Genomic DNA, 14,697 nt, shown 5'->3' with positions numbered 1-14,697 from the left:
GTTGCATACACATACCTCAGTTAAAAATAGTTACTTTTTAATGATGTTACTTGGCAAGTTGTAATAGAAAATTAAATACTTGATTCATTGCGTTTTACTAAACGCATAACAAGGTGGTGGTGGTTTATAACAAGGTGTGTGAAAACTTGCCAAGTAACATCATTAAAAAGTAACTATTTTTAACTGAGGTATGTGTATGCAACTTGGTACTTATTCAGATCTCACTTCTTTTATAGGCGAAGCATTCCCATATTATCGAACTTGGCAGTCTTTCACATTTTTGTTTTGGGTGGTTTAAAATTAATAAATAAAATTGAAATAAGTTGCTATTAAAAAAATATATAAAATTGGTATTCGATTATTTATAATAAATATCCGATTTAGGTATCGAATGCACACCGATGATTGAAAAAAAAAATAAAACTCTATTCCAAACTCTACTTGTCTGTGACTTTGATCTTGTAAATATTGTTCATTTTTATTGTGTATTTTATGTGCTGATTTTTTAGTTATTGAACATAAATAAGTGCACGAAATGTATTGCAATGGATTGAAAATGTTATAAATATGACGTTTGTGTTGTGTTTGAGAAAGTGATGCGATTATTTATTGGTAAGTTTTCACCAAATTTGAAATGCCTAACTTTTCGATAGACTTAAAAACACCGTAATTATTATATTTTTCTGAATTAACTGACCCCATTTGACCGTTGCACGTTGTTGTCAAATAAGTGAGCTCTAAAGTTATAGGTAAAATACTTCTAATCAGGCATTACGGACTTAGAATTCATGTGTTGAAAGTTAGTACAAATTTTTGACTTCCATGTCGCGATTCAAAATATCCCGCCGAATCAACGGTATAGTCATATGTCAAAATCTTGTCGAGCAGAGGGGTTAAATCAAATAAACAACTGAACTTGTTTATGTACTTTCAAAATAAACACTTTCAAGTCGATATATCTATTGTATTTTTACACGTAGATACCTGCAACGGATATACAGAGTATCTGCCTCGTGTAATTTTCAATGACTTTTATAAAGTTTTCAAGGAAGCAAATGCCAGACTTTTCAAGTTGTTATCTAGATAGGTAGCTATTTACTTGGATGAGTGCTTTTTCGTCCAATGTCGCATGTCTATACTGCATTGCCCTTGAACTCTTATACATTGGGAGGTACATACGTGTGCGATTACGTAGCCAGCTAAAGGCTAAAGATTTTCTTCTATCCCTGAGCTAGCAATGTTCCTATTGTATTTAGAATTTAAGCCTCCGGTCACGTAATTCGGACTGTATTTAGTTAGGTCAATTAGTTACATAATTGGTAACAGCTTTGGACATGTTTCAAATGTTGCTTTTGCCATTTATTATATTTCGGAATCGAATGCGGTTCGAACTATAATTTTGGAATGTTTTTTTTTATCTTTAATGCCGCTATGTTTTTTCTTAAAACATGCGTAAACTGTAAACATGTGATGGATTTGATTTAAAAATAAAGATGAGCCAGTCAACAAAGCAAATCGCAAATGGGTGCTTTATATTCTTATCCAAAAATGTCTAAGATACAATAACATTTAAAGAGTCTCTGCTAATGAAATTGTTCTAAAAATTTTATCACGAGTTTACCTTAAACCTACCAAAATAAAACTGCATTTTATCCCCAATCCGAGCATTTTCAAGAGCAATTTTTCACCGACAATACTGCAGTCTCAAATCGAAATTCTCTCTCAAGGCCACATACATATTTCAGTTCCACGTGTAAGACTAGGTCGTCATGATAATGTCTTTGTTAAATTGTTACTAGTTAGCACAATGGCTTGTTGTTTGAAGTGGCTATTTAAAAATGTAAACAGGTGCCGTGATGCATGACAATACGAATGCAGTTCAAGGGCGCTGCAGTGGCCCCGGCCGTGTGACACATGAAAGCTCCGTCGTTTATTTACGCCCCATTGGACGTAGACCAATTTACTACAAACTCGGCTCACTCGGCAGACTCGCCGCACTGCCTGCTAATGGACAAAGCTCAAAGTTTATTTTTAATTACAGCCCTGGGTTAATTACATTACGTGATTCATAATTGAAATTACAAGTTTGAAGGTTATCAAAATGGCTAAAAATATATATTTGAATGAAATCTGAGTATTCGTTTAATAGGGAAGTCAAAAACAGATCCGAATTTAGGTGTGGATATTTTATTACCAAGCCAAGTTTATTGAAAACTGTCTGTTTGCTGACCTGTCCGTGCCCATCTCTTTTACTACCTCTACAATAAACTGAATAACGCTCGATTCATGAAGAAACTGGTATTTTTTCAGCATGGTAGTGGAAAACCAAGTCAATAAGCCACAATAACACCCGCTTGCAAATTGGTGTTCTCCAAGAATCTACATTAGGTATAATTATATCTTAAAGTGCATCGTCAAGATAGACCATATAACGCACTATCTCCCACCAGAGAACCGATAGTTAACTAAGATAATTTATTTATATCCATAAACTGGATTTACGATCCATGGGATTGGATTACTCAACTAGGTCAGCGATATAAGGCATGGGAGATATTCTAGACGAGAAAACGGAGTATTTATTGATGATGCAACGCAAAGTTTATTTGATCCAACAATCCAATCCGTCGTCGAGTAAACAGATTTCAAATATTGATTTGGCTGCATCGGGAAACTGATCGTTCGCGTCGATTGAATAGAATGAAGTAATCGTTTTTATACGAGCAATTATTTTTAATGGCTTGCATCCACAGCTGGTGCAAAGACTACACATGACTGTATTGCCGGCCCATTGCCATTGAAAAGAGCATATCCTAAAGAATAAAATTAAAGGCAGAAATAGGATTAGGTAATAGGTAGGTATTGACCAAATAGTCAACCAATTCTTTGCTCCAGTCTCAAGTAAGAAAAACGACCGTCTTAACAAAATGAATGTCGGTCTATGGAATGGTTAGCTAAGCGAGAAAAGAGTACCTAAAAACTAAAGTAGGATGAGAAAACCCCCGATAACTGATTACAGGTTCTTTTTCTCTATTTATCCATCCATAACAACAACAGAACTAAAGTTTAGAAAAATCTGTAAATAGCTGCGATATTTCCAACAAAAATTTTGGTAGTTTCGATTCGCTTTATTTTGATCATTGAGAACAAGGATTTGTTTGCGATTAAAACAGGTAAGACAGCCACAAAAAATACCAAGAATCATAAAAGGTAATCATAGTTGTAAAACGCATCGTTTCAAAAAATATTAGAAAGTGGAAAGAAGGCAGACCGAACGAAATACTAAGAAGACAAAGCAACAATCCTTAGATCTCAGATAATAGTGTACCTACCAGTCAAAGAGCATTTGCTTAGTGATGCCCATATAAAAATAAAAGTCTCTCTCCTATTACCTACTCAAATGCACACCACACGTAACACGACTTTGAAATGCAAACAGGCAACATGTCGCTTATCGTCCATTGTTGCAATCTTTTTATCCCAGGCGCGTCGGGATAAGACTTCATGTCGATACCACTTAGAATGCAGCCAACTTTGTGGTGCAGAAAAACGTGCTCCACATACCAATATGAATAGAATAAGTTCTTGAAAAATTTTAAGACTAGAATTCCGTTCTTTCTGAGTGCAGTTTTCTGTGAGATTGTAAACGGATTATCGAACTGCTTTCAAGCTCTGAGTTTCCTCCTGTCATGTTAACTTTACAGTTGATTTATGAAAAGAAAATCTGCGCTAAAGAAATAAAGAAAAGCTGCGCTATGGATAACGAAGTACAAAATGATGTTATGACTTTGTAACCCATTTGTTTTATTCATACAAAGTTAAGTATGCAATTAGCATTCATTGTTATTCGAACCTACTGCTAAGCTTAGGCATCTATGAGTCAATAGTCCTGCCTATAATAATTACACCATAAATGATATCATAACTTGAACTACAGGTTAAACATTTGGCTACACTCAATAGACACTCGAAATTGCTTAGGTATTGATTCAAATACAAGCTACCTATTACATTTTTTATTAGGATCGTCGTTAGGTGTTGTGAATTCCTAGTAGTGTCAATGCGGGTGAGTAGGCCAACCTCCAACCTTCATCACTCATTAATAATACCAGTCTGATACTAATCTCAATTATTGTACATGATATAACTTTTGCTTATCTATTGTATGAGCAAAATGTACACGTTCATAATCATTAATTTTATAACGCGCTTTCAATACGTAAAGTATTATGGTGAAAATATCTACTAATAGATATATAATTAAGTGTGCTTTAGAATATAGTACAAAGGTTAGGATACTAAATAATTTGGTTCCCAAAGAACCTACGTATCTATAAGTATTGGTAAAATAACATTCCAGAGACAGAGGTAGGAGTTATCCCACCCAAAACAAAAATGTGAAAGACTGCCAAGTTCGATAATATGGGAATGCTTCGCCTATAAAAGAAGTGAGATCTGAATAAGTACCAAGTTCCATACACATACCTCAGTTGAAAATAGTTACTTTTTAATGATGTTACTTGGCAAGTTTTCATACACCTTGTTATAAAGCTACTAAACGCAATGAATCAAGTATTTAATTTTCTATTAAAACTTGCCAAGTAATCATCATTAAAAAGTAACTATTTTCAACTGAGGTATGTGTATGGAACTTGGTACTTATTCAGATCTCACTTCTTTTATAGGCGAAGCATTCCCATATTATCGAACTTGGCAGTCTTTCACATTTTTGTTTTGGGTGGGATTTCATTTATTTTTGTAAGGTTGTTTATTTTATTTTTTTCTTATGATGAAGTTAGTTAAAGAAATGTCTCATTTATACTATTTTTTAGATTTTTTAATATGCAGTATGTTTCTTACAAAGAAATGAACTAGATTAACTAAATGGACTAGATTTACCAACTGACTGACATGACATGTTATCATATATTATGTTTGTGGATCAAAGTTACACATTCGTTATTTTCGAAAGTGATTCACACTTGGCCGTTTTCAGATTTTTACTTTACTTTGACTAAATACAAACCTTTGTACCATTCGAAGATATATTATATAAATATAGATACATTTAGTTCGTTTTAGTTCCTTAGGGGTATAAATTTACACCGGGTATAAAACACCTTCATTATTTTGAAACCGACTCACACTTGGCCATTTTCAGATTTTTCCCTTTACCTTGACATAAAGACCTACCTCCATGCTAAATTTCAAGTCAATACGACCATTGGAAGTGGTCTAGGTTTTTGATGAGTGAGTCAGTGAATCAGTGAATCAGTGAATAAGTGAATCAGTCAGTGAGTGTATAGTAAAAATAGCGATTTTCTGACGTCAATATCTCAAGACCTACAATAGGTATATTAATGAAATTTTGTATTTTAGATAAGTGAGGGGGTCTCAACAGATACTAGAAATTTGATATGCGTAAATAAAATAGATTTTGAGTTACAGGGGGGTCGAATTTGGCCCGAAATGGTTCGTGTAATATAACCCACGGCCGGTGTGTCGCTTTTTTTGCTCGAACTTGGCGGACACACTGCCGTGTGTCTAGATCATTTGTTTCGAACTCCCATTCCAAGTTGAGTGGGTAATAAAATCACAGTTCATTCACCTCGACGCTTTCGCAGCACGCTAATCAGATTCCGAGTCTTGCTGCTTTTCTTCAACTTCGAATCAACATGCAAATTCCTGTGCTCTGACATTCAAATTTACACGGTACTAGGCACAAGTTAAAATGTCCTTTTGCGTCTTTGATTTAATTTAATTAGCTTCTCAAACATGTTGACTGAAACGAAACGTGCAAGCCTGCTTCGTATAAATTGTATGTCAAGTGGAGAAGTTGCCACACAGTTTGTTAAATACATACTGCGTTTAACAAAGTAGATTCAGAAGGAAGGAATCACTTTAAATATAAACCTATATTCTTTTCTGTCTATAACTTTTAATGAGTGTGTGAAACGAAACGCACCGACAGATATATTCACATAAAATTCTGTTTAAAAACTATTTTTACCGACCATTACGGGGGCATCGAATGTAACTACATAATAAGTCAGTAGACTGGTAAAATATAATTCCTATAAAACGTATGTACAATTACAGGTACTCAATTCTAAATATCAAGTCATCATATCTACCTAAGTACTAAGAGAGGCAACTGTTTACCAAGTCCGCAACCAAAGTTTGGGGATGCTACTTAAAAGATAATCTGTTGCGGCTGAGATCCGGATGAGGACCACAAAGGATACCTATTCAAACTTACTAATTCAACTCTTGTACAACGTTTTATGGCTTTTGTAAAATTTAAGTACATAACTCCTTGAAGAATGAACAGTTTTCCAGTATTGTCAAAAGCTAAAATACTTCAGATGAAAATGATTTCAATATTATAGTCACTCTTTCAGTCGGGGGCTATCATTTTGTTATCACTAGACTGTTAAAAATAAATAAATTCACAACGTTTTTGAGTAGTGTAATAAAATAGAAGTGCTCTCCTAGTACGAGAGATTCTCCCTACTCAACGGTACTTCGAAGCAATAAAAACTTGATCGATCGAGACACCGACTTGTCTCATAAAACATGATCTTACAACCGTGAAAATCGAAAAAATACGTTCAAGGATTTATGACATGGAAATATCTTCACAGCACAGACGCTCCAAGATTTTCTCTTGAGTGTTTTTTTGATATAAAAGTGTATCACAGAGCGATATTAAGGATAATCTGTAAACATATCCAATTAAATACCTATTTGAATATGACAGATATCTAAAACATTTTTCACTTTCGTTTATTAATTTGCAGCAGAAAATGTTTGAATGTAAATAGAAAATAATGCGTCATTGCCAGCATAGCTCCGTCATCTGGTTAGAACGAGACGAGCTGTGACGTTACGACTGGAGGCAACATAATTGTGTTTCATACAAACAGCTCAGTAAAGCCATTCATCTGGCATTCCTTTATGTATCGACGCTGGAAACCTCTTCAGCTATGAGGAATGTCTGACTGCGAGGGATAGGATTTTTAATTACGACTGTTCTATAGATGTTTCGCTTGGTTACACGCGAGCATAATTATTGGAATTTCTTCAAGTAGTAAGTATAAATATAATAGATAGATCAAACGTAGTTTATATTTAATTTTACCTTCATGAGAGGATGTCCAGGCAAACTGACGTAGCCATATATTTACCGAAAAATTCTCACAAATATAATTAATCAATTAATATGTGAGAGCCAAATTGTTTTCCTAAAACAAGAAGCGAGCTAATTTTATAGCAAAACCGCAACTTTGGCGCCAATCAAGTACTAACAACCTAAGCTAGGCTTCGCATGACCTATCGGTGTTATAACAAAGTTTCTGCTCGAACTGAATTTTACTGTTAATCGAACACCACATATACCCTTCGAATATATAAGTGAATCTACAATAGCTATCTATAGAACATATGTTTCTATCTGCAGTAGTTACCTATGTGTTACCTACTGCGGTTTCCAATTCATTCGCTCGATGAACCCACTGCATAGATTAGCACAATCCTATCAATACGAATCGATTGACAATTAAAACAGAATTAAATATTCTTCAATTAGAGCGGATTTTTCAATGAATCCATGCTATTTATATTGACCTACTACGTGTCGCCTACGCGGCGTAGCTCCCATTGGGTTCGTAGCAACTTGCTACGATTTTATTGGCAGCGTAGGGGCTCTAGATTGAAGTTGATGGGTTTTAAAAGCCGTGTAGGTTTAAAAGAAGTAGTTTAAAAATTCTAATATAAAATTGAATGTACATCTACACAGCCTATGTTGACCCAATTTGTAAATATCCTGTGACATCATAATGGTATAGAAAATATACGTATGAAAACAATAGTCGTAAAAATTCTCTACGTGATCTCATTGAACACATTATTACAGCATTTACATTCTTATGATGGCTTTTGTGCCATTAAAGAAATTCATATCTCAATATGACTCAGATGGCATCATTTCACATATATTGGTTAATTCTAAAAATTGTCGACCAGTTTTTTAATTCAAAAACATACTAATGAATAGTAGTTACGAGAAACATAACATAATCATTAAGTATAATAACACTTTACTCAACCTTTTCAGTTCACGAAACCCACAACATTAAGGTTAAAAATATAATTATACCTAATACCTTTGTAAAAATATACAAAAGTTCTGACCTAGACTTTTTCACAGTCGTAAATATAATTTATGCAGCATTATTTTTTCACTGTGCTTACATAACCTTTAGGTATTTAGTACGAAAGTGTAGTGAAAACTCGTTAAGTTTTAACCTATTCACCACGCAAGGCCGAACTTAGCATACCTACTACTTGTATTTTGTATTAAAACAGGTGCGTTGAGGTCACTTAAGTCAAAATTATTAAATGTGACTTGTGACGATTAATTCTTACATGAAAATTTTAGAAATTATACCCGTTCTGAGCGCAAATGTCAGTATTTTCTCTCGGTTATTTAGATTTTGTGCCACACAATCTATACCAATTCAGTTTCAATTGTCTTAAGAGAGGAATTGAGAATTAAAAGAGCCTTGAAGTCAGTGTATCGGACTAAAGCATGATTTAGTACAGTGGTTCTTAACCTTTTTGACATGAGGGACCACTTAACTAAAGTTTGTCTTGCCGGGGACCACCTCATCGGTTTAACTAAATTAGCACTCATTTCTTTATTGTTTATAAAAAAAAAACGAATTTTGGGTCAGTTCTACTCAAAGCTAAACGCATATCGGTAGTTGTGAAGGTAAGCAAAAGCAAATAAAGAAAAACATGGCTATGAAGTTTCCAAATGCGCGAGCGAAGCGAGCGCGAAAATTTTATTGGACTTAAACTAAATATTACGTAAAATGTGGCCCAAACGTACTTAACTTTTTATTTGTTGACAAATGCAAAAATAAATATAGTTTCTGAATACGCGAGCGAAGCGAGCGCGAAATTTTATCGGACTTAAACCAAATATTACGTAAAATTTATCCCAAACGTACTTAACTTTTTGTTTGTTGATAAATGCCAAAACAAGGGCATATAGTTTCTGAATACGCGAGCGAAGCGAGCGCGAAATTTTTATCGGACTTCAACCAAATATTACGTAAAATGTTGCCCAAACATACATTTTCATGAATGGGAGGACTAAGTACGACACACCCGATATAGGTACGTCCATGCGAAAACCCCCGCTCGCAATTATAAGTCGATAAAAATTAAGCTAGATAATGTATAGCAACGTCGCGAAGCTAAGCTTCGCGGACCACTTGGAATGCCTCCAGGGACCACCAGTGGTCCGCGGACCACCGGTTAAGAACCACTGATTTAGTAGGACCAAGTACTGTCCATGTAATATGGCAAGTCTTTAACTAAACTAATAAAAGTATTTGCGCCGACTGTAATTTCTAAATCCAATAAGGTCGAAGCTCAGTGGTTAACTCAACGACCAGTGTCTATATTTGTTTAGCATTTCATGTAGAACCGGTTCACTGAATTGCCTATCGATTGACACAACTTTCATATCACTTCAACACATTGTACAATAGTTCCAATTCTCTATTTATTCGTATTTATGTAGATATGGCGAATTGCTTTTGTCAGTAACGATCCCGCGGGACCATTGTTATACTGTTTGGAAGGGACAGCAACTTTCATCGCGAACAGCGATTTCACGTGAATTTTCTAACAGTAAACTATACTTAGTTTTTCTCTGTTTTTATAACGGATTATCATAAAAGAGTTTAACTTTTAATGTATGTTTCAATGCCGTTTAGCTTTCATTTAGAAAGAAAATGTATCAAATGTGTAGCTTGGTAACACGAAACAGCCGATCACACTTTAGCAAAAGCCGGTGCCAAGAACTGCCAAGGTCACAGAGAGGCTTTATTTACAGCATAATTATCGACGTAAACTAGGTCAAGCATACTATGCTTATTTATTGGTAAATCAAAAGTTTTGAGCTCATTGGACATCCGCCCAATGATTTGACTCGCAATGATTAAAGTTACAATAAACTGAAAGGGATTGTTTGACATCATCACAGTCTGTAGGTACTATTAAATGTTTAAAAGCAAATTCAAGCAGACATGTTAATGTTTTATTAATTGCTTTTGACCTACCTATCTGGATTCCTAATTGTCTGTAGAACGCTAAGACAACACAGAACATAAATTATTCATGACACAATAATTGGACAAACGACACTTGTGACATTCGACCATTAATCTTATCCCAATTGTACAAAGCTTTCCGTTCAATATCAATGGCCTTTACAAATCGCACTAGAAACGAATAATTTTAGTAGGTACCTCTAGTATTGCTCAGATCTTACAATACTTTTTCATTCCGTTCGGTTTCATATTTCCCAAAGAAATACGAGTACCTAAGTTAATGATTGTACGCGTTGTTGACCGATTTTATGTTATAATAAAAACGAACATACTTATACAAATATAAAGGCCTACCCCAGGGTAGTGAAGTTACGCAAATGACCGAGTAGTACCGACGCAATCATTATGCTCAAATCGATTGATGGAAAGTTTACAAACGAGCAAACGATGGATTATATCGATTGTGGAAAATGTTGTTGTTGAACTAAAATAAATTGTAGCTTTACTAGCTAGTCTGGGATTTAATGAAGCTTATTTTTAGACTTATAGGTCTTGTCGTCGTAACACCTTGATAATAACTCGTGTATTATGTGGTTAACGATAGTTTTAATGGTAGTGACTGTAGTGTAACGTTTAGCAAAAACACCGACAGGAAACTGAAAACGATAAATGAACCCTGCAATTACCAATTCACATTGATATAGACTGAAGTTCAATGCTCGCACCTACTCTAGAATGAATAATATATACCCTACCCTCAGAAAATAATCGGTAGATAACTCTATAGAGTTGTAAAAACCGAAACGGAAAGTTTATACGATACAATATCCTTCTAAAACTCATTTATATTCAGTTCTGGCGAATGGCAGTTACAGCCCTATAACAGTCCACAATATTGCACCCTCAGACTTTAAAATGCAAGTCTCGTATGCTTCGAACCGTGGTGTACAGTTTAAAGTATGATAGTGCGATGCCCTCTACCGACGTCGCAGAGAAAAGCCAGCTGTCTGGCTGCACGGTGGTCATTCGCATCTGAAAATAAACTTTATCACTGCAGTTATGTTCGCCATTAGCTGCTGGATAATTTAACCAAGACAGTAAATAAACAACGCTCGTTTTACTGTCTCTCCTCAATTGCCAGTAAAAGCTAGCTACGTTTTATCCCAACGCAAATATTATATGTTTATTTTGTTTGAAAATATCTAAACGCTGCGAACTTTTAAACCGTGTTGGGTTATTTGCTCGTGAAGTATTTAGCCACGTAAATTGTCGGGCACGTGCTAATGAAATACTGAAAATGAAAAGCGATGCGTGAAATTTAATATCATGAGCCCTTTTTAAACGACTGGAATTACTCTGGCAATTTACTGGATAGGTGCTACAATTATGTAGTATCATAACAAATGTTATAATTTTAAAACCATATTTAAAGCTTAAGTACGTATTATACAGTTGGTAATTACCTACATATTATCCATTCTACAAACTTACACACAATTGAGCATAATGTTCGAAACTGAATATTTTCTTTCGCAATTTCTTGGTAATGCGCTAATCAATATACAAATTAAATCAAAATATAAATTAAATCAAAATACAAATTCTTTAAACACGATACGAATTTCAGTTTCAAATACGTACTTATTCTCTTTGTCATGCATAAATTGTTATTCATTAATGAGCTGTAAGATATTCCACAATGAATATTGTAAGTACATTAAACTTTATAGCTTCTAGACTAGACTGGATGTAAGTCTGTCTGTCTGAAATATCTGCAAGAAGTAATCAAAGGAACACAAATAGAATCACTGAGTATTTTAGAATATTTATCGTAGAATAACATAAAGGATTGGGTATCTACTTTGAGCACTTTGTTAGCAACGTTTTAATTAAAGATAAACAAGCTTTTCACTGCGCAGTATATTTACAACGTATATTCGTATACTGCTTTATAAACTGCACTGAGAAATTCCTAGTTTTATACACGAGCTCGGTATTTACGTACTATGTTGCACAAGTATTTTCTCTGCTTTATAGTTTAAATTTAGTCAAAGCAAAATCCCAGCGTCCATTATCTTGTAAAATGTGATAAATTAAATTAACATTTCTGGAGATTAAACTCCTTTCAAACCTCGGCTGCAGGACCGGTCTTTATTTCTCTCATAATTAAAATGAAGCCGTTATTGCGAATAACGCTATTGACAACCTAATGGACCATGGAATACGGGCCATTTTGGAGTGACGGGATTTCTTACATTCTTGTTTTGGGAATATTGAAGGCAAAAACTCAATTGATGAGGTGATCCATTTTAGTAATGAAATAATCCCAAACTTTACGTAATTATAGGAAAGTAGAAGTCCACAGTTTATAAACAGAAGCTACTTAAATAATATCAAAGTAATTAAACTTTATGCTTAAATAACTGTGACTGAAATTTAAATGTTGGGAAACCGAAAATGCTTATTTACTGAGCGTCCATCAAGCATCGAAAGAATCCAGAGATTATTCCTTTACCTCAGAATTTCACAACACTGTTTTACTAAATACAACAATGACTATAACACCTAAAACCGACATTATCATTTCAAAGGTTTCCCCCTGCCATGACCTACATTGCGACCATCTATCTTCATAAAGGTTAAGTCTCAACTTCATTACCGCATATTTAAATAATAAACTGACTATTTTGAGACTACACTAGGTCCTATAAAACTATCTTATGAACTTGGCATTGTATAAATGGAGAAAGAATAGACAGAACATAGCGCACTATTTTAACTTTAAGATCTACATTTTACTTTATACCTATGTTTTTACAAATAATAAATACTTTGACTTTGACTTTGAAAAAAACACTGTATCAGGTATGTTTTCCAAAGTACATACTGTAATTTCGTATATGACAGAATGAACTACGTAACAAAATCCTTTATCAGATTCAATTTGGAAAGACTTACATTTTGTGCTAATATTTGTAACAATGAAAACCAATATCATGCAATGTTCTCATATATCATGATGAAAACTTTTAGGTCTATCATCATTACAGGTCATAAGGCTCTGTTTTTGTTTGTAACATGAACTCGAATATAAAGATTAATGTTATAATTACATTACAATAAAGGAAAATAAAGAAAAACCGAATCCAGTAGATAGTATCTAAATTGCATTACGTATTAGGTAGGGGCTTAATTTAGTTTTTTAGTTCATTGATGATAATCACTTGAATTACCTTATAACCGAATTCATGTTCATACAAAAACAAATGTTTCTTGTATGCTAAGCTAAATTATTTCTATGTGATAGTACCGCAACAGTACGTACAGTTCCAACGGGACCATTCGTGAAATAGCTAGAGAAAATCCAATTTTATATGAACATCAAACCAAATATGCAATGAATAAGAAAGGGTGGCTTTCTGGAGCAAGTTGGACTAAATAAATATCATCGTAACATCGGTGTTAATATCCCCAGCCGGCCGGGGTGTCGCGTCACCGTCGACGTGGCCCGACTCCCACACCACTCGCTAACCGCGATTACTTATTTTAACTCGCTTTAAATTTCGTGCATGACATTGACTCCAGCGACCCTTGAGCAAATACCCCCAGGCGTCTGTCTGAAGGCACGCGTCACTGCCTCAGCTAAACAATCAATGTAAGTAAATACAACATCTACCAGCTTATGTAACTTGACTTTTTCTAGCTCCGAGTAACTTTACATTCAAAGCCCTAATTAATGAATTAAATTATAACTTAACTCCGTGCATACTAAACGAAGCAGGTGCTTATGTTTATTATGATATCACAGCCACGCTTGGCTGATATTTTTATAGGTACTTAAATCCATAATTCCCTTGAGCTCACCTGTTCATAACACTTACGTCACAACAAGGATAGTGTTATATAATAACAATTTTATCCTGAAAACCTATCGCACGTTTTCGGCAATTATACAACAACCGAGACCCTAAGGAGCCGACTCGACGGCTAATAGGTTCGTGAAAGCCAATATGTCATCAACAAACATGAGACAAAGACCAAAATATATTCTTTATATTTAAAAGCAATACTAAGGTTTCAATCAAAGACGTGAGCCGCGTGCTACATTAAGAGGCGCCAATCAAATCGTTTCATAAAAGATTTAATAACTTATCGATTTTGAAATGTGGCAGTAGCGTAACATTTACGTAACACAAAACGATAAAAACACCGATACATAGGAGGCAGGAGCTACATGTGAGCCGCGGCTCCCTGCCACACCGAGAATAGCTCACGTTCCAGCCGACGTATTGGCGATCATGTGTTTTCGAAGGTAGCCATGTTTGATGGTGTTGACAAAAGCTATCGGCGCTACGAGCTGCGAGAGTACCCACGTGCGTGCGCGACGGCTGCTGGAAGTGTCGGGGCACCTCGGCTCGATCCGGAGGAAGGTGTTGGGACAGAGTGGTGGAGGTTAGCACGGGTATCGATCTCGCGGTGCACGGGGCGCTCGGTGCGCGCGGGCGGCTGGCTGCGCCGCGACTGGGCGGCGCGGCCCGCAGCCGCCCTGCCGCCCTGCGCGCCCTCGCCCCGC

General features: G+C 35.3%; 1 protein-coding gene across 15 annotated transcripts in view; it reads right to left on the bottom strand.

Moving 5' to 3' along the window:
• The window catches only part of LOC110378071 (sodium/hydrogen exchanger 3), a 50,848-nt gene extending 36,207 nt beyond the window's left edge, over positions 1–14,641 (bottom strand). For 11 of the 15 annotated variants that reach the window (XM_021337159.3, XM_021337168.3, XM_021337171.3 and 8 more), the window contains exon 1: positions 14,498–14,641. The gene's annotated coding sequence lies outside the window, so the exon portion shown is untranslated. Of the gene's footprint in view, positions 1–14,398 lie in introns of all 15 variants that reach the window. The other 4 variants (XM_021337161.3, XM_021337163.3, XM_021337160.3 and 1 more) reach the window with 3 other exon arrangements.
• Positions 14,642–14,697: the final 56 nt, after the last annotated feature.

This window comes from Helicoverpa armigera, chromosome 11, assembly GCF_030705265.1.
Source record: "Helicoverpa armigera isolate CAAS_96S chromosome 11, ASM3070526v1, whole genome shotgun sequence".
NCBI lineage: Eukaryota > Metazoa > Arthropoda > Insecta > Lepidoptera > Noctuidae > Helicoverpa > Helicoverpa armigera.
The sequence above is the reverse complement of the archived record's forward strand: the minus strand, read 5'-3'. Positions and strand labels throughout refer to the sequence as shown.